General features: G+C 39.3%; 1 protein-coding gene and 1 pseudogene across 4 annotated transcripts in view; one reads left to right on the top strand and one right to left on the bottom strand.

Moving 5' to 3' along the window:
* CRACD (capping protein inhibiting regulator of actin dynamics) overlaps positions 1-18,754 on the bottom strand; it is a 240,523-nt gene extending 221,769 nt beyond the window's left edge. For 3 of the 4 annotated variants that reach the window (XM_028505972.2, XM_036020866.1, XM_036020852.1), the window contains exon 1: positions 18,522-18,751. The gene's annotated coding sequence lies outside the window, so the exon portion shown is untranslated. Of the gene's footprint in view, positions 1-18,521 lie in introns of all 4 variants that reach the window. The other variant, XM_028505970.2, reaches the window with a different exon arrangement.
* LOC114491842 lies at positions 11,104-11,637 on the top strand (annotated as a pseudogene).
* Positions 18,755-21,706: the final 2,952 nt, after the last annotated feature.

Below are 21,706 nucleotides of genomic sequence, written 5' to 3'. Positions count from 1 at the left end.
GCTTAAGGACACCATTAAGTGGACCAACACATGCCTCATGGAAATCTAAGAATAAAAAAGAGAGAAAGCAGCAGGGAGAATATTCGAAGAAATAATGGTTGGGACTTCCCAAATTTGATGAGATACATTAATATAAACATCCAAGAAATTCAACAAACTCTAAGTAATTAGAACTCAGAGAGATACACACTGAAACACATTACAGTCAAACTTTAAAAAGACATGGAGAGAATCTTGAACACACCAAGAGAGAAGTGAATCATCACATGCATGGCATCCTCAATAACAGTAACAGAGATTTCTCAGAAACTTTGGAGGTCAGAAGACAGTGGGCCAATATAGTCAAAGCAATTAAAGAAAAAACTGTCAACCAAGAATCTTATAACTGGTAAAACTGCCTTTCAAAAGTGAGAGAGAAATTAAAACATTCCCAGCAAACAAAAGCTTAGGCAATTTATGACCACTAGATCAACCCTGCAAGAAATGCTAAAGAGAGTCCTGCAAGGTAAAATGAAAGGACACTAAACAGAAATTCAACACTATATGGGGAAATTTCTATCTCAAAGTTAAATACATGAGCAAATATTCAAAGTTAGTATTATTGTAACTGTGATTTGTAATTGTCTTTTGTTTGCATTCTACATGATTTAAGAGACCAATACATTTAAAGAAAAAATAGTGTAAGAGCTAGAATTACTGTGTCTTTGGCATATAACCCCACATATTGTTTCTGATGCAATTTGGGGAACAATGCATTTAAAAGATTATTAGTTTACACTTCTGGGCACATATGTATAAAAATATAATTTTGTGACAACAACCAAAAGGGGTGGGGGTAGACGTGTAAAGGAACAGAGTTTTTGCATGAACTGGTATAAAATCAAATCAAAGTTATTACAAATCAAATGTAATAACTTTAGGATGTTAAATGTAATCCCCATGGTAACCACTAAAGGTAACTACTGAATATACATAAAAGGAAATGAGAAAGAAAAGTAAACATTTCACTAAAAAACATCAACTAAACACAAAAATACAGTAATGCAGGAAATGAGGGACAAAAAAGGCTACCGGGCATAAAGAAAATAAATAGTACAATGACAAAAGTAAATCCCTCATTAACAGTAATTACTTAAAATGTAATTCAATTAAATTCTCCAATCAAAAGGCGGCGATTGGCAGAGTTGATAAAAAATACATGGCCCAACTATATGCTATCAACAAGATCCAAAGATACAAACAGGGTAAAAGTAAGGACCCATGCACAAAGACAATAGGGGGAAGGGAAGGACTGAATGTGGGAGGTGGGGGTGGGTAGGGTGGGGGAGAGTAATGGGAGAAAAAATGGGAACAACTGTGATTGAACAACAATAAAAATAGTAATAAATCTTAAAAAAACACATCTAATGAGAGACCATCAGATATATGTAGTAAAACTGACAGACCAAAGGAAGACCTATCTATAGTAATAGTTGGAGACTTCAATACCCCACTCACAATAATGCATAAAACAACCAGACAGAGGTTAAATAAAGAAATAGAAAGCTTAAACAGGATAATGAAACAACCAGATCTTAAAGATATATAGGACACTCTACCCAACAATAGCATACACATTCTCCTTAACTGCACATGGAACATTTTCCAGGATAGAACATATGTTAGACCACAAATTAAGTCTCAGTAAATTTTAAAAAACAGACTGATCATACAAAGTATCTTCTCTGACCATAATAGGATGAAGTTATGAATTAATTAAAAAAAAACTAGAAAATTCACAAAATTCTATAAATTAGACAATACATTTTTAAACAACCAATGGATCAAAGAAATCACAAGGGAAATTAGGAAATATTTGGAGACAAATGAAAATGAAAACAAAACATACCAAAACATATGGGATATAGCAAAACATATGCTAAGGGGAAAATTTATAGCTATAAACATTTATATTGAAAACAAGAAAGATCTCAAATCAACAACTTTATAACTTAGGGAGGAAAAAGAACAAATGAAACTCAAAGCTAGCAGAGAAAGTAGATAATAAAAATTAGAGCAGAAATAAACAAAATAGAGAATAGAGAAACAATAAAGAATATAAGTGAATCTGAAAGCTGATTCTTTGAAAAGGTCAACAAAATTGACAAACCTTTAACTAGATGGACTAAGAAATAAGAGAGAAGATTCAAATTACTACAATCAGAAATGAAAGTGGGAACATAACTAATGATTCTATAGAAGTGAAAAGGAGAAATAGAAGAGAGTACTAAGAGCAATTATATGCCAAAAAAATTGGATAGCCTAGATGAGCTGAACAAATTCCTTGAAACACAAAACATACCAAAATTAAATCACAAAGAAATGAAAAATAGAAAATCTGAATAGAAAATAGAATCAGTGATCTAAAATCTCCCAAAGAGAGCTTTACTAGTAACTTCTACTAAACATTTAAAAAGGAGCACAATCCTCAAACTTTTCCACACCAAAAAAAAAAAAGAAGAAGACAGAACACTTCCTAGGACTCATTCTATAAGGCCAGCATAACACTGATACAAAGCAAGACAAAGACACCACGAGAAAAGGAAACTACAGACCAATATCACTTAGAAACATTGATGTAAAAATACTCAGTAAAATAATAGCAAACATAATTCATCAGCATATTAAAATAATTAATACCATGGACAAGTGGAATCTATTCTTGAAATCCAGTGATGATTTAACACACAAAAACTGATCAGTGTAACTCATCATTATCAACAGGATGAAGGAAAATACCCCATGTCCACCTCAACTGATGCAGAAAAATACATGACAAAATTCAACACTCTTCCATGATAAAAATACTTAACAAAATAGGAATAGAAGAAAACTACCTCAACATAATACCAACCATATATTAAAAACCCACAGCAAACATCATACTCAATGATGAATGACTGAAAGGTTTTCCTTTCAGATCAGGAAAAAGGCAAAGATACCTGGTTTCACCACTTCTATTGAAAACAGTACTGAAAGTTGTAGCCAGAGCAATTAGGAAAGAAAAAAATAAAAGGCATTCAAATTGGAAAGAAAGAAGTAAAATCATCTTTGTCTGCAGATGATTATGATCTTATATGTGGAAAACCACAAGGACTCCACAAGGAAGCTGACAAAACAAATGAATTCACCAAGGCAGCAATATTCCAAGTAAACATACAAAATCAGTTGTATTTTTATACAAACAATAAGCAACCTGAAAAGAAAATTATAAAATAGTTCAATCTTTAACAGCATAAAAAAGAATAAAATACTTAGGAATTAACTAAGAAAGTGAAAGACCTATGCCATGAGAACTACAAAATACTGCTGAAAGAAAGTGAAGAAGACATAAATAAATGGAAACATATCCCATGTTCATGGATTAGAAGACTGAACATTGTTAAAATATCAATACTACACAAAGCAATCTACAGATTCAATGCTATCCCTATCAAAGTCCTGATGACTTGTACTGCAGAAACAGAAAAACTTGCCCTAACATTCACAAGGACTATCAGGGAGCCCCTGAGAGCCAAAACAATCTTGAAGGAGAACAAAACTGAAGGACTCACACTTCCTGATTTCAAAACTTAGTACAAAGGTACAGTAATCAAAAATGCATAGGGTTCTGGCCAAGATGGAGGTGTAGGCAGAAACGCTTCACTTCCTCACACAACCAACAGAAGGATAACAACCAATTTAAAAACAAAGAACAACCAGAACTGCCAGAAAATCATTTGCATGTCAATCCAACAACCAAGGAGTTAAAGAAACATTCATCAAGACCGGTGTGCCAAGGCAAAATATGGCCCACATGAAAGAACAGATCAAAACTCCAGAAAAATAACTAAGCAACAAGGAGAGAGCCAACCTATCTGATGCAGAGTTCAAAACACTAGTAATCAGGATGCTCACAGAATTGATTGAGCCTGGTTGCAAAATGAAGGAAAAAGTGAAGGATACACAAAGTGAAATAAAGGAAAATATACAGAGAACCAACAGTGAAGGGAAGGAAACTGGGGCTCAAATCAATGATTTGGAACAAAAGGAAGAAATAAGCATCCAGCCAGAACAGAATGAAAAACAACAATGCAAAAAAATGAGGAGAAGCTTAGGAATCTCTGGGACAACTTTAAACATTCCAACATCTGAATCATGGGGGTGCTGGAATGAGAAGAGGAAGAGCAAGAAATTGAAAACTTATTTGAACAAATAATGAAGGAAAACTTCCCCAAACTAGCAAAGGAAATAGACTTCCAGGAAGTCCAAGAAGTTCAGAGTCCCAAAGAAATTGGACCCAAGGAGTAACACACCAAGACATATTATAATTAAGTTAACCAAGATTAAAATAAGGAGAGAATCTTAAAAGCAGCAAAAGAAAAGGAAACAGTTACCTACAAAGGAGTTCCCATAAGGCTATCAACTGATTTCTCAAAAGAGACCTTATAGGCAAGAAGGGGCTGGAAAGAAGTACTCAATATCATGAAAGGCAAGGACCTACTTCCAAGATTACTCTATCCAGAAAAGCTGTCATTTAGAATGGAAGTACAGATAAAGTGCTTCCCAGACAAGGTATAGTTAAAGGAGTTCATCATCACCAAGCCCTTATTATATGACATTTTAAAGGGACTTAGCTAAGAAAGAGAAGATAAAAAATCATGAGCAGTAAAATGGCAACAAACTCACAACTATCAACAACTGAATCTAAAAAACAAAACAAAAAACTAAGCAAAGAACTTGAAAAGGAACAGAATCACAGAAATGTATATCATATGGAGGGTCATCAGCCGGGAGGTGGCGGGAGAGAAGGGAAGGAAATGGTGTAGGGAATAAGAAGCATAATAGGTAGACACTAAATAGACAGGGGGAGATTAAGAATAGTATAGGAAATGTAGAAGCCAAAGGACTTATATGCACAACTCATGGAAGTGAACTAAGGGGGGGAGGGGAATGCTGGAGGGTGGGGGACGGTTTAGGGAGAAGGGGAATAAAAGGGAGGAAAACTGGGACAACTGTAATAGCATAACCAATAAAATATACTTAAAAACAGTATAGTACTAGCATAAAGACACACATGTTTTCTGATGGAAAAAAACAGTCCTTAAATAAACTCTCATATATACGGTCAAATGATTTTTGACAAGGGTGCTATGACCATTCAATGGCAAAAGGACAGTCTTTTCAACAAATGGCACTAAGAAAACTGGATATCAACATGTAAAAAACTGAAGTGGGACCTTTACCTAACACCACATCTGAAAATTAATTCAAAATGGGTGAAGGACCAAAATGCAAAACCTAAAACAATAAAACTCTGAAGAAAATGTAGGACAAATGCTTCACAACATTGGATTTGGCAACCATTTCTTAGAAATGACACCAAAGGCAGAGATGATAAGAGAAAAGAATAGACAAATTGAAATGTATAAAAATTGTATGCATCAAAACACCACCCACGGAGTAACCCACAGAATGAAAGAAAATTATTTGCAAATCACTATCAGAAAGGGATTAATACCCAGAATACACAGAGAACTTCTAAAACTCAATAACAAAAAAAAACAAAAAACAATCCAATTTAAAAGAGGGGAAAGGACTTGAATAAACATTTCTACAAAGATGACATAAAAGTGGTCAATCAGTACATAAAAATATGCTCCACATCACTAATCATCAGGGAAATGCAAATCAAAGCCACAGTGAGATACCAATTCACACCTGTCAGGGTGGCTATTATCAAAAGAAAAAAAAGACAAGTGTTGGAGAGGATGTAGAGAAATTGGAACCCTCCTGCACTGTTGGTGGGAATGTAAAATATAAAAACAGCTACTGCAGAACACAGTATGGCAGTTCCTGGAAAAACTAAAAATAGCATAACTGTATGATCCAGCCACCTCTCTTCTTTTCAATACTCAAGAGAATTGAAAGCAGGGTCGTGAAGAGGTATTTGTACAGCTTTGTTCAGAGCAGCATTATTTACAACATCTAAAACATGGAAGCAACCCAAGTGTCCACAGATAAATGGATTTTTAAAAAATGTTATATACATAAAATGGGATCTTATTCAGCCATAAAATGAAATAAAGGTCTAACATATGTTACAACATGAATGAACCTTCAAGACATTATACTAAGTGAAATAAGTCAGCCACGAAAGGACAAATACTGTACGATCCCACTTACATAAGGTACCTAGAATAGGCAAATTCATAGAAAATAGAATCAGGACTGGGGGAAATGAGTATTTTTTAAACAGCTACAGAGTTTCTGTTTGGAATGGTGAAAAAGTTCTGGAAATGGGTTGTGGCTGGTGATCGTTGTGTGACTTTGAATGTAGTTAATGCCAGCAAACTGTACACTTAAAATGGTTAAAACGGTAAATTTTATGTTATTTTTTTTAATTTTAAGAGATTATTTATTTATTTATGTTTAGAGAGGGAAGGGAGGGAGAAAGAGAGAGAGGAAAACATCAATGTGCGGTTGCTGGGGGCCATGGCCTGCAACCCAGGTATGTGCCCTGACTGGGAATGGAACCTATGATACTTTGGTTCGTGGCCCGCGCTCAATCCACTGAGCTATGCCAGCCAGGGCATTTTATGTTATTAATATATAAATTTTTCTATAATAAAAATTTTAATATTTGAGGAAAAACAGAGTATTAAAAATTCAGATATATGTAAATCAAATACTAATGTGATCTGTTAGTGTCTCAACAGACTTCTTCCTCCCTCTCTCCTTTCCTCCTTTCTTTCCTTCTGTTCTATACCAAATAACTAAACATTCTGAGTAAGACAGATGCATGAGGGAATTATAGTGAGAATTTAATTTTTAAAAGATAAATCATATAACAACAGGGACTGGCAGAATGAAGTAATCTAGGGCAGGGATTATAAAAAACCAGAAGGCAGAACCAATGACACAGGAGATACTTTTATATTCAGCAAAAGGAAAAGTGAAGAAAGAACAAAAATACATGGGTAAATCCCAAATATGTAAGTCACTTAGTTCTATAACAACCCCCTGTAAGTCCCATAGAATGATTTACATAATTTAGGCAGGGCCAGCTCCACTGGCTGTAAACTACTAGGCATGGAAACACAGCAACGTAGCTTGGATTCCATGCCAGCATAAGGTCAGGGATCGCATCTTACACTATCTCTAAAAGTATAGCATTCCACTGTAGCTTCCCAACCTGCAGACACAATTTGTGGGACATCAATTTAAAATTCTATGGGCATGGTCCTCAATAAACAGCAAGTCCAGATTTAGTGTCTCAGATATAGAACAAGTCAGTTTTAGGCATATTCTCCTGCTGATTACCATCTCCAAGAAAATGGTTTAGGGCCAAAGAAGAATGTTTGCATTCTTCAGCCTTTCACTTGATTTGACAAGACTCATCTACACGCCAAACTTTGAGAGCTCAGGAAAGACCCAGCTTATTAATGATTCTTTTAAAAAATCATAATGCCACTGTTACGATTTTAACTGGCAGAAATGGTCTCCTAAGACGCATTCCAACTCTAATTAAAGCAGGGCTATCCCAGAGCTCCCACTTAACTTTAATTTATATTAAAATAACTTAGAAGAGCTATTCAATATATTGAACAACTGCCCAAATCTGGTTGGGTAAAGGTTAGCATCTTCCTCCTTCCAAAGCCACAAAGGTTTGAGACGGAAAATGTACTGAGGGAGACAGGCAGGATTCAAATTACCGACACGAGTGGCATTTTTCCAAAATGCCAAAGAAGCTGTTTTCTAAAATGAGATTCTGTGGTACCTAGCCAAATCACATATAAAGGGTGGAGTGCTAAAAACATGCTGCCCCATCAATAACCATACTGGTGGAATTAATCAAAACTGTAAGAACAACATTCTATACGGAAATCAATTTAAATCAATGTTGAAGAGCTTGAACTCCTATACCTTTTCAGTTAATTAATTCCTATGATTTGAGACCTGGAAGAGATTCCCAATATTTCCAAGGCTTCTTCCACCTCATCCAAAGTTCCGTGGGTAACTCTATCTGTAAACAGCACTACTTTTTACTCCACTCACTCAGTTTTACTTTCCTCACAGCACTTCTCACGACCTGACATGCTCTTACACACTTATTTCTTCACTGTTAATTGTCTGCCTCTCCCACCAGACGATCACCTCCACAGTACAGGGGGCCTGCGTTTGCTCCCATACCCCAGCACCAACAGCTGCACCTGGCACAGACGAGGCCCTTAGTAACTACAGTGTTTGCTGACAGACTGAGCAACTCTTGCCCAAACCTTTCATCTTACACATGAGATTATTTGAGGCTCAGAGAAGTGAACTGACGTGCCCAAGGTCGTGAGGCTAGAGGGAGAGCTGACCTTAGAACCAGGCCTCTTAACTCCCAGCCATCCTTCCAAAGTAGACGCAGTTATGCCACTCCCTGCCTTTGGTAGTTCCCCATTGCCTAAACAATGTCAGCCTTCTCTGCCTTTCAGGCTCTCCAAATTTTGCCTTGCTTTTCTAGTCTTGTCTCCTGCCACTCCCTTCCATGCCCCATGTTCCTGCCACCTCAGCACCTCAGCAAGGCTTTCATGCTTCCAGATCTTCGCTCACTCTGTTCCCTACCTCTAGAATACCTTTCCACCTGCCAAAATTCTACCCATCTGTCAAGACCGAGTGCAAATGTCACTTCTTCTGTGAGCTTCCTCCCTATCTGTCTTCATTCTACCCTTCTTCACCAGAATACTCACTCCTTCCTGTGAGTTCCCACAGAGCTTTGACCCTCTATCACAGCACACTCTACATTCTGCTGTGTCTTTCTTCTTTACTAGACTCTGAGTCCTTCATTCTCATATCCACTGACAGCCCCACAGTGCCTGGTACAAACAGTTGGAACCAGAAGAGAAGGAGGGGAAACAGGGGACAGGTGCTGCCCTGCCATGTTCGGTGAGATTCCCAATGAGATGGCCAGCATCCCAGTCTCCCAGCTCACTGTCCCAGTGACCCGAAGGGAAAAATCAGTGAGTGCTAGAAATGGGACATGACATTTAACGTGACAGCACATGAAATCACTGGTGAATTACAGAATATTAATCAAGATGCATTTGTTGTACGACAATGCGTCTGTAAAATTCATTCTATAAAAACGCTACATTCTTTTTCCAGATTAGAAATGACAACAAGAGTTTTGAGTGCTTTGGTCTGAGGTCTACTATTGTCATATTCAAATGCTCTGGATTGCCCCCACCCTTGTTCTTTTCACACCACGCCCACGGTGCCCAGCACATGTGTGTGCTCGGTACATGTGCGATGACACCCCATAAACTGGGTTCATGCTGACTCGGTTGGGTGGGATGTGGGTGGTCATGGTACTTCGCATTAAACTTCATACCACAGGGGGCAATTACTTTTTTTGGCCTACTAACTTTGTAGGAATCTTCAAACTGCTGTCTTGTTTTGTTTCTCTGTACCTAGGATCAATGGGGGTTGTTTGTAATAGACAAAAAGCATAGAAAAATGATAATCTGGAAATGTTTTTATAAGCCATTATCCTGGAATTAGTCACTTATCTTCTTTGAACCTCTAAAATACCCTTCCTAAAAGGTGAATTTATACATATTGCTATCTGGTATGGATGATGAAATTAACTGAAGTACCAGAGGCTGCCTTACAAAGTCCTTGTTCGTTAGTTGTCATTGGGTCACTGACAATAGACTCAGAATGACTTGAAACTCTGCATGGACCAAAAAAGAAAGACTAGATCTGAAGCCACATAAAGAAAATATCTTTAAGATGTTAATTTGAAATGGGAGAAAGGTATGGGGAGCAAGAAGCATAAACGGTAGGCACAAAATAGACAGGGGGAGGTTAAGAATAGTATGGGAAATGGAGAAGCCGAAGAACTTATATGTATGACCCATGGCCATGAACTAAAGTGGGGGAATGATGGTGGAAGGGAGGGGATGCAGGATGAAGAGAAAAAATGGGACAACTGTAATAGCATAATCAATAAAATATATTTTAAAAAGATGTTCACTTGAGCTACCTTTATTGATTTGGAAAACAAAACTCTCAACTAAAAACAACAAACAACAAATCTGGTCCTGGGGTTTTCTTCCTTCTTACCTTTGCCAAGTAAAGACCATTACTCTCACAAAACTGAAAACACTCTGGGTTTGCACGAGCCCAGTACTGGAACGCCCAGAGCATCCAAGGTTAAGAGATAGTAGCTAACTGCTCATAATCTCTTTCTTCAGAACACAGGCTAAGCAATCTCTCTTCACTCGACTCTCCTTCATCCAAAAGACATACAGCCAGAAAATCTTGCTGCTTTTCTATCAAGGTTCATTTAAAATCATATGAAATCTTCTTTGTAATAAGAAATACATATTAAAAGTATCCATTAAAATGAGCAGCATATATTATTTATCCCAGAGTTACAACTATTAGTGTCTAGTATTTTAATGTGCTTTTCTTAGAAGTAAATAAAGCTGTAGGGCCTCTGGCCTATATAGGGAGGTAAAACTGCACCTAAACATCAATATTATAAACAAAACAAACTCCCACTCCTATATATGCCCACACACACAAACACATACACACACACCCCCCCAACCGGCATCACACCTAATATGTAATGACTCAGGCACAGATCTTGCAACATATGGTGACTGCCATGCACTACATGGTCCTTAATGGTTCAGAGATCCATCTTCCCGAGCACCCAACCTATTAGCAGGGAGAGATTACAGGCGATGGAAAGAACTCAACTCAGTTACTTAACCTCTGAACGTTAGCTTTCTTATCTGTAAAATGAGGGGTTGGTCTAGGACAGCACTGCCCAGCAGAAATACAATGCAAACCACAAATGTGAGCCACATACATTATTTTTAATTTTCTAGTAGGCATATTTGAAAGAGTTCAAGGTAAAATTAATTTTTAAAATGTTTTATTCAATCTAACACAGCTAAAACACTATTTTAATATGTAATCAATATTTTAATATAATTAATGACGTATTTTACATTCCTTTTCATACCAAATGTTTGAAACTTACGGCACATCTCAAGGTGCACAAGCCGTATTTCAATGTGGCTTTGACCTGCCGGCCTCCCTTGAGCCGGGGCCTGGGGGCTTGGGAGCTGGAGCCAGTTTCCCTGAGGGAGAGTGGCCACCATGGCCAAGTGCCTGGCCCAGATCATTGTGATGGGGGTATAGGTGGTGGGCAGGGCTTTTGCCCCGGGCCCTGTGACAGGAGTTTGCAGCCAGCCAGCCGCAGCTGACACCAGGGGATGTGCTGGACACCAGTCTGCAGCTGCCTCTAACCTCTCTGGCCTCAGCCTCCAGGAGGCACCGCAGATCCTCAATGTCTCCAAGCTGAATCCCAGGGATATTCAGAAGAATTATGAACATCTATTCAAGGTGAACGATAAATCTGTGGGCGGCCCCTTCTACCTGCAGTCAAAGGTGGTCCGAGCAAAGGAGCACCTTGAGGAGGAGCTCTAAATTCAGGCCCAGGAGGACAGAGAGAAAGATCAGAGGCCCCATATGTGACCACTTGGCTCCTCCTGCCCCACTCTGCCCACCATCTCTAATTTATAGTTTGGTAATAAATGTCTTTTCCATGTTTCTCAAGTACAAAAAATATATATATATGGAACCAGTGGCTACCGTAGGAGGCAGCACAGGTCTAGATGACCTCTGACACTTCTCTCAACAATAAAAATAATTTTAATGAAGGGAACATGAGATTTGTAGACCAGGAATAGTTAGAAAACCTATAAAATGCATCCCTGAAGATTCTCAGTGTGCCTATTCTCATTCAAAATGGCCCTTTGCTTTTTTTGTTTTCACTTTTAAAAAATTCAGTGGCGTTGGGACTGTGAACAGCTGAGTAGGTGGTTTGATCTCCGACCTGCAGACTCACCCTGTTCTCCCCACCACAGCCACTGCCCTACAAACCTCGAGGGAGGTTAAGACCATTCAGGAGAATGTGCAACTGCTGAATGAATGAGACTTCTAAAAAATCCTGACTCAAAAAACAACTGGCAAAATGAGAGTTTAACAGAACTGACAAAAATATTTGACAACTATGTTATCTTCTACATGTTAAGATAATGTAAGAAGCACAATTTGCACATGCTTTTGGAATTGTTTTCCCAGTTACTCGACATCTACTGAGAAAGATTCATGCTGCTCCCCCACAGTGTCTCGCTTATTAGTCCCTTTGTGATCAGTGATCTGCCCACGCCAGATGGCTGGTCTGGGCAAAGAGTACCATATGAGATGAGAGAACAAAGCTAAGTTAACTGTCTTTCCCGGGCATTGAACCTGTGACCCTTGACCTCATTAACTCTAGATCACATTCAACACATCACAAATATGGCCGGGGCAGCTTCATCGCAAGTGCCACGAAAGTTCATTGTGTCTGTCACAATGATACTCGGCAGGACGAAAAGTCACTAAACATATTTAAAACTTTTCACAATGAAGAAAATCCAAAATGCAACCATTTAGGGCAGCCTAGAATTCATCAGCAGTATCTTATTAGCTCTGTTCAATCTGTCACAAGGTTCCCCAAGAGCATCAGCTGTGGTCCCCACCTGAGACCGTATACAGCTTTGACAATGGAGTTGTGATGTCTTCTCTTTTCAAAATAGGGATCTTGGGACCATGGCCTTTCCTTTTGACTTCTCCCAAGTGAAGAAACCATGGGCTACTTACCAACTGTACACAAGAATTATCACTGATTATTTACTGAATCCAGCTTATCTTAGCTTTCAATAATAACTAAGTTACTCTGTTGCACCCCCTCCCCTCTCCCTCTTAGAGCCAGCCAATCCCTCACCAGGTGAGGGGGGCCCAGACAGTGGGCTGTGTGTGGGCTGTTCTTCCCTTCCCTGGTAAAAAGCCAACACCTTTTTGAGCAAGTTGTCCTTCCTCCCTTATTAATGGAAATAATCCTTTTAGCAGCTGCTATATGCTCTTCAATTCTGTTCTCACAATCTGCCTCTACTGAGCTGAGTGCTTACTTCTGATTTAAATATCTCCCAAAGTGTTTCAGGAGTGTATTTTCTCTATCTTTTCCTAAAATGCTTAATAATTAATACCATGCTGGTTTCAGAAACAACTTTATTAAAGAACTGGTTAAGATTTTAAAATCTGAAAATAGCCCTGGCTGGTGTGGCTCAGTGGATTAAGAACCAATCTGTAAACTGATACGCTGCTGGTTCGAGTCCTAGTCAGGACACATGCCTAGGTTACAGGCCAGGTGCCCAGTTGGGGCAGGCAAGAGGCAACCACACATTGATGCTTCTCTCCCTCTCTTTCTCTCCCCTTTCTCTCTCTCTCAAAATAAATAAAAAATAAAAATAAATAAAATAAAATCTAAAAATATTTCCACTTTTCATTTTTGACAATTTAAGTGAAATCACTTCTCTACATACAAACTTACTAGGACATAAAAGCTATTACATATGGTTGTACTATTTGGCTTCTTGAATATTTCTGATAACATGTAACTATAAGGCATTCAACATCTCTTTGAGATATTTACTGTTATTTTTATTTCCACAAAGTTACTTAAAATAATTTTTTAACTTATGGATTAAGAGTTTGTGATCTTGCACTTCTCATATATCTGTGGAAAACATACCTATATACAAACCTAAAATATTTGTACATATCTGCCTCAAAGTCACTTCTACAATATCTAAATTGATTTTGTTCTTATCTCTAAGAATTTCCACATCAAGAATAACAGTAGTACAGAATGTAATGGTAACTGAGTTTAGTATCTGCCTGAATATACAAATTACAGTAAACAATTACTGAAATGTTTCTTAGTGCTCACAAAAATCATACCAATCCATTAAGGGTTAAATGTTAGGCAAAAGGAATAAAAGAATAAAATAAACATAAAATGTAAGCTTACTACATTTGTACACATAATTTCATTAGGGAAAATGATTTTTTGAGGGCTAACCTAAGCATGAAATCTGTTAACAATAAAGAAAACTACATTCATTCTTATCTAATCTTAACACAAAATGATGATGATTAACAGAAATAAAGATTTTCAAACCACATTTTTAAACCATGAAACTGCTGTTTGTCTAAAATATCATCATGATCTACCCAAACCCTGATTTCAAAATTAACAGTTTGAAAAGACTAACCTTAACTCAACAAATAAATTCTTTTAACACATGGCAAGTGTAAAGTTCTGTGCCATAGAAGCTGCAAGCAAGAGCGAGCACCTGATAATCATCTTCTGTGTATGGCACACCCTACATGTCATGGCAACACACACACCAGACAGCGTGAGAGTCAGCTTGTAAGATACGGTTGGAAAGAAACAGTGAAATTCGTCTTTCCATTATCAGTTAAACTCATCTATCTGTATATTCTAAGTACTTTTTATAATAAAATATATTTCCTTAACAGTCTCTAATTATTTCTCAATATTTTTAAAATAGGAGGAAAGTCCAAGAAATGCCCTAAATTTAAAATTAAAATAGTGCTGAAAATTTAAGAAACACTTGCAAAAACTGAAATACAAAAAAAAATTAATAGGACAGTTAGTGGTGGTTTCTTACAAGTATTTTACACAATAAGTGCTGCCTGGTGACTTTGTGACAAATCAGGACACCATAAAGTACCCTCTGGAGCTCTGAGGTCTTCATGCTGAGCCTTACCAAAAGATGGCAATCATTCCTAATGAAGTCGTTTTATAGTTACATAGTTCTCATGTCTCTTCTGAAGATATATTAGACCTTTGGGTGCTCAATAAAGCCAACCAATTAATCGACTCTACCATCAAAACCTGAAAAGCTATTTTAAAATATTTACATTAAAGACCAGCGAAGTCAAAATAAGTTACTACTCTACCTAGTATACTCTCTTACTTTATTTACTAAGTTCACATTTTTTTTTTCCAAGTGGGTTCTTTCAAAGGAAACAATAAAAGAGGTATCATAATAGGTAATTTCTGAGTACTGCCACTCAAATGTACCTAAACTAAGAAATGACACATCAGAAGTTACTGAGAGAGAACATCAGAACAGAGTGTGGAGGAAAGAGGAGAGCTTCGGGGTCAAACAGAACTCATGAATTCCTGATTCACCTCTCACGAACTTCATGATGTTGGGCAAGTTCGCAAAGCCTCTTTGAGTCTTAATTTCAATTATCAAATGGAAACACAAGGCCAAACTACAGGCTGCTATGAGCACTGAATTAGAAAACATGTAATAGTAGCACAGTACCTAGACCATCATAAACACTCAATAAATGGCTATAATTACTAAGAAGTGTTTAATAACTCACACTCAGTATAATTTAATATTCAAATTCCAACTGAACTTGTAAATCATTAGAAGGAAAAATATAAAAATTCAGTAACATTTTTCTTTAATGAACTTAACCGTATTATCCTTTACATTAGTGTTTTTCAAACTGCAGGTGATGATCCTTAATAGGATTGAAATCATTTAGTGGATCTCAAGAAGCTTTTCTAAATAAAATAGAATAATATAAGAATGCATTGCACAGAGAAAATTCCAGCATTGATTCACAATATTTTTTTAATTAAACACATTTGTAATGTATCTATATACTGGATAGAAAAATAAAATGTATCACTGTGCAAAAAAAATTTTAAACCAGTAATTTATATTATAATAAAAATAAAAATAATTAGCTGACACTGAATGCTTAGTTTCTACTAGACACTGTGCTAAGCACATACACTATTTCATTTCATCTTCCCCCAAATCCTATAAGTAGATACTATAACATCCCCAATTTTCCTGATGAGGAAACTGGGACGTAGAGAGATTGTCACTTGCCGAGGATGCACAGCTAGTAACTGGTAAATCCAGGGTTCAAATTTAGTCACCTGACTAAAGAACCTGCACATTTAACCACTTCACAAGTGTTAGATTATAGAATATAACTTCTCCTTATATAAAAGTTATTCAAAAGACAGACATTTTTCATGAAGCCTAATTGTAGAGCACTTCTTCTGGAGGTACGGCCTATCCGGGAGAAGGCAGTGTGATTCAGAGGTGAAAGTGCTGGGCGTGAGAGCCAGCTCCGGTCCCTGGCATTGTTGCTTCAGTGGCGAGGAACTGGCAAGTCATTTAATCTCTCTGTGTCTGGATTTCCTCACCTACAAAACAGGAATGATAATATCTGCCCTGCCTCCCCACAGGCCACTGTGAGCAAGTATATGTACATATTACAAGTGAAATGTTCCTTTGTGCTACTCAGTTATATGAGATGATCATTAATACCACCCAAGAGGCCCCATCCGTCATAGACACACACATCAAATATGATCAAAACAGGAAGGCCAGCGGGCCTTTATAAACTATGTGGAAACACTCCACACAGTTCTTGGCACACAGGGGGCCTCCATTAAACTAAAAGAAGTAAACCAACTTGATTTTTATACATGTTTTATCCATTTGTATTTTATTTTTAATTGATTCATCCTTTTGTACTGAATACCTACTATACACCAGGTTAGAAATGTGGGCTACAAAACAAACCAACCTGAAGGGCCATCCCTTGCTCTGGAAAATCTCATATTAATTTCAATTAACTTTTCCAAAATTGTGTAAGAGAAAATCGTAAAATGCAGCTTCCTCCCCTAGTAACAATAATAACTTAGGTTTAGTATAGTGTTTTAGAATTCAGAAAGAACTACAGGCATACCTTGGAGATACTGTAGGTTCGGTTCCAGACCACCGCTTCCTTTTGCAAGTGGAGGGCCTTGCTTTCAATTTGTTTTAAAAAAAAAAAAGCAACACCTGTGAGGTGCAATAAAACCGAGTTCAATAAAACGAGGTATACTTGTGTATGGCAGCTTTTGTTTCTCACACTAATTGCCTAAATAAGTCAAGTCTGTATTACGTTCCTGACTCCAAATCCAGCGCCAAGTACGCTAAGTCTTTAGAGGGAAAGTTTCTCAATGTCAGAGGTGACTGTAAAAACAGGGTTCTGAAGAATACACATTCTTCACTAACGCTGGGGCGGGGTGATGCAGCAGCATGATGGTTCTCCCTTCGCATTCCTGAGTTGATCTGTAGTCTATAGTGCAACCATGTCGTCTATATAAGAGGCATTTTCCCAAATGTTTTTTTTAAAAAAACCTGCCTTTGAATTTATTTTCTTACAGGCAATTTTCTGTCGAATATCTTGAACTAGGATTCAGTCTTCTCACAGAGTAAAGGTGGTAGCAGAGAAGGTGTCCTTCCTTTGTTGACTTTTTAAAATTACTCAAAACTGATTGTTCTATTCAGACTCCTAAGTCACATAACAATGCCAAATAATTGTTAGCCATTTTATATATAATTCAACAACTGCTGTAGGCGATTTTTACAGGGACACAATGATTTGATGACAACTTAATGAATTGAAAATGTGCTGCAGGAAATTTACTGAGAATCTTACTAAAATTGCCTTATCCTTTGTATTCTAACCATTCCCTCTCCATTCAACCCCCCCAACACACACACACACACACACACACACACACACGCGCGCGCTCCCTCACCTACACGAGATCAGTTTCCCGGCTATTATTCATAAAACCATATTAAAATTTCACAACACATGGCCATAGTTCCTAGGTTTTGTCCCCCCTCCCCACACCCAAGGAACCAAAATATCTTTAAATATGCACATTCTCTCTTAAAATCCATAATCTAGTTAATGATTCTGATGTCTCTATGCTGAGAATATCTAATATCAAATGTGAACGTCAGCCCTTCTGTTTACTGATAACCATGAATAAAGGCCGTACCCCACCCACCGTATCCATAGGGTTAGTGGGTGCAATCTCGCCACTACAGACCTCTGCAAGAAAGGACGATTATAGAACCAGGAAAACCACAGCCAGACCTCTGGGAGAAGATAAGAAAAACACATTTTACACTACTGGCAACGTGTAATCTCCTGGCTCCAGCCCTCGGTAAACAGGGAAAACCTTTGTCTGGTTCCAGCCATCCAACTGGGGCTCATCGGAACTGGGGCAACAAGGGTTTGTGCGAAATGACTTGGGAGAGGTGAAACAAAGCAATGTAGCCCCGGCAGGGGAGAGGGCTGACCCTGGTCAGCGTCTCATATCCCAGACGGCGAGGTCTCGCTCTGTCCTGCGCCGCCACCCGGACTCGAGCAGGGGACCCCAGGACAGGCACCCGCAGCGCAGCGCGGGAAGGAAACAGGGAATTAAAAGGTCCCACGCTCTCGGCAAGTTCCCGTAGGTGCTGCCCGTCCGCAGGTTCCCTCGAGTGGGATCCTAAACGGCGCACGCCACGCGCGGGTTGCTCGGGGAGTGTCCACAGCCGGCCACGCCAAGCCCAGGCTCCCAGGGCAAGGGCAAGGTCAAGGTCGGGAATCCCCGAGCGCCTCGGGGACCCCGCCTGGTGACCCCGCCCGGGATCGCGAGTGGAGGGGAGAAGCCCGCCCGCTGCCCCCATTGTCTGGCTCCGGCCGCGGCCCGAGAGGGCGCTCACCTGAGGTCCCTGCCCGGCGCCGAGGCTGGAAGAGCGGCTGGACAGTGACGAGCGGTCCCGCGCGGGCGGCAGACGCGACTGCCCAGCCCGCTGCGGCCCCGCAACACCAGCAGCCCGCCCAGCAGTCCTAGGAGCGCACCCGCCTCTTAGGCGGCCGCGGCCTCCATTGCTCTCCCCGCCGCCGCCACCGCGCGGCACTGCTCGCCCGGCCCCGCGCGGCGTGGTCACATGCTCCGCCGGCGCCTCGGGCGCTCGGACCCGCGCCGCGGCCCCGCCCGGCTTCACCCCTGGACCGCCGGGCGCCACCGCGAGGCACTGGACGCTCGGAGTTTCCGCTGGCTGCCACCCAGAGTGGCGCGCACCAGACGGCCCCCGAGTAGAAGGTGCCCAGAAACCAGGAGCCGTCCACAGGGAAGGGCGTGGGATCGATCACTGCCCAACCCACCACTGCAAGGGACCGCCAGAGGGACATCCGAACGCGTGGGTTCTGAAGTTATTGCCATGGGTTCACTGCGAGGCTTACATGGTACAAGAACCCTGGACTATTTAGTCACCACCCCACGGGATGCACATCCGGCCCTTGGTACCTGGATGAGTCAGAGACTAACGGGATCGTTGTGGGCTCCAGAGGGAGTTTCGACCTGCAGAGCCCCTAGGGTGGGAAATGGCACTGGGACTCCTGAAAGTCAACAAGTTGAAAGATACCACACAGAAATAGAAAAGCTCGAAATTGCTTTGCTGAGTCGCTATACATCAGAACTAAGTGACAGTGACATTCAGCATTATTGTCCGCAGCCACAATGAAATTAGATATTGACTTTGATGTTTTAGAGAAAACATGTATCCTTTCCTTTTTTGGCCTCACTGGAAATACTGAGACTTTTTCTCCATAGTTTTTGTTATGAAACTCAAGGGTTTTGGGGCTTGGAGTGTTCTAGTCAAGAACCAGATGTGGTCGTCCTTCCTTAGGTAGTTTCATTTGCTTGCAGCAAGTAAAGGAGACAGGGCATTCACATCCAAAGCTCTGTCTCTGAGAAGGGAGGTTTAGTGTCTGCTTTCACACTGTTTAGTTAATTACATGTTAATTTCATCTTTGTAGTTGGCTATACTTGTCAAATTGGGTTCCTAAGTTCAGGTCAAGTTCATCCTGTTAACATCTGCTTCTGCAAAATTTTGTGCTATATTTTAACATTTAGCAAGAATAGTTTTTAGAAAGAGCTGCCCAGACCTTGAGACTTGTCCTATCTAAATGGAAATCAGTTTCTGGTGATCTTTTCCTTCACTGTTCATGCGAAGATGCTAAAAATAATTTAACATCATTATTAAGAAGGAAATTTAAAGCAAAGAAAAAAACCTCAGTGACAAAGATGCAAAAGATGAAAGGTAATCCCAAAATGTACTCAATCTTGAGCCAGATGTCTCAATGCCAAAAACAGGACTAATAATTTTAAGATAGATGCATGACTTAGAAGAAGCAATTTTGATACTGCAAAGATGTAATGCATCTTACCTTACCCAACTGGGTCTAGATAAACACTTAAATTAATACTAGCATAAAACACGGTTGTATATTTTTATGAATATAGGTATCATTCAGTTGTTCAATGCTTACACGTTCTAAAGTATGTCTGCTTTATTCCTAATAAGAATAATGAAGAATTTTATAAAGGTTAGGCAAGTCACTTTTGATTTAATACAAAGCACTAGACGTTCCCCAAAGCCCAAAATTAAATCGTGTAGATCATATAATCGGGGTCTTTTTCTTGATGTAGATTTGTCAACTACAAGAGAACACAGTCTATAAAAATTACAATTTACATAAATCAAGTTTGGGTCTACTGTCTTTTGATTTTGCAGGGCAAGATATCCCAAATTATACACCCTTGAAATATTGAAAGAGTTCTAGAGGACTCATATTAGAGCTTTCTGCTAGACTTTGTGTCCACAGGCCTCACAAGTCAGAGCACCACTATAGATAGGGGCTGTTTTTCCCTCACTTTTCAAACACATTGGTTCATCATTACTACAGATGGGGCTACAAAAACTGTGGCTCATCAAACCAGGTACCAGTCCACTGTTGAAATAGCTAACTGCCTTTCAGTTACGACATATTTTCAGAGACCGTAATACAATGCAAGAGAAAAATGCAGAACATTGGGCATGTTAAAAATATTTAACCATTTATTTGTTTTGTGAGGATTATAGAAAGGATGTGAGAAAGAAACTATACAGCTAAAACAGTCATTCTCAAGTACGGGTAATTTTGTCCTCTAAAAGCTGTTTGGCAGCGTCTAGAGACATTTTTGATTGTCATGACTGGTTGGCAGATGCTACTACTGGCATCTAGTGGGTAGAGGCCAGAGATGCTGCTAAACATCATACAGTGCATTGGACAGTCTCCACAACAAAGAACAAACTGATCAAAACGTCAATACTGACAAGGAAGAGAGACTCCGAGTCAGACCACGGACTAACGAAGCCTCTTGAGTCTACCCCACACCAGGTTTGCTTGGCATCCCTTTTTCTGTGTATTTGCAGGGCATATTTTCAGAGCTCAGGAAAGGAGTACAACAGTAAAAACTCACACTCAGAAGAGAGAGTAATACACTGAGTGGGCAAAAAAAGCATATGGATAATAAAGAGAAAAAGATAGGGAAAAGCTAAAGTAGTAGAAATATTGTGGTATAAGATGTGTTTCAAGTGTCCCTTGCAGCTTCTTCAGAACCCTGTTGTGCTTTCCCAAAAGCTCTGACTTCCAAATGAGAAAATTGTAGTATACCATCATTTTGAAAGTTTCCGTTAGTCAGGCATAAGGTTAGTAACTCCCTCCTGGCTACTCTGGGCAACAGGTTGTTGTGAATAAGCAGAGTTCAAGGTGAGTGAGGTGGGCTTATTTAAGTGGCTCATAGGTGAGGCTGTATGTAGCTCCTGGGATGGGGTGAGAAAGAACGAGAACAACTTTCCTATACATAGTGCTGCCTTTCTGTCCCTAGGCAAGGGTCCCTGGATAATTCACCACGGACTTTTCCTCAAATCTGGAAAATGGGGATAACTGTTGCATCTCACATATCTTACTTCAAAATTACAAAGTTATGCTGGCATCTAAAAATAAAGTAATTGGAAAGCATTCTAGGCAAATACTAACAAAAAGAAAACATATGGGACAACTGGATATCCATATAAAA

The sequence above is a fragment of the Phyllostomus discolor genome, chromosome 1 (genome assembly GCF_004126475.2).
Source record: "Phyllostomus discolor isolate MPI-MPIP mPhyDis1 chromosome 1, mPhyDis1.pri.v3, whole genome shotgun sequence".
Lineage (NCBI taxonomy): Eukaryota > Metazoa > Chordata > Mammalia > Chiroptera > Phyllostomidae > Phyllostomus > Phyllostomus discolor.
The sequence above is the reverse complement of the archived record's forward strand: the minus strand, read 5'-3'. Positions and strand labels throughout refer to the sequence as shown.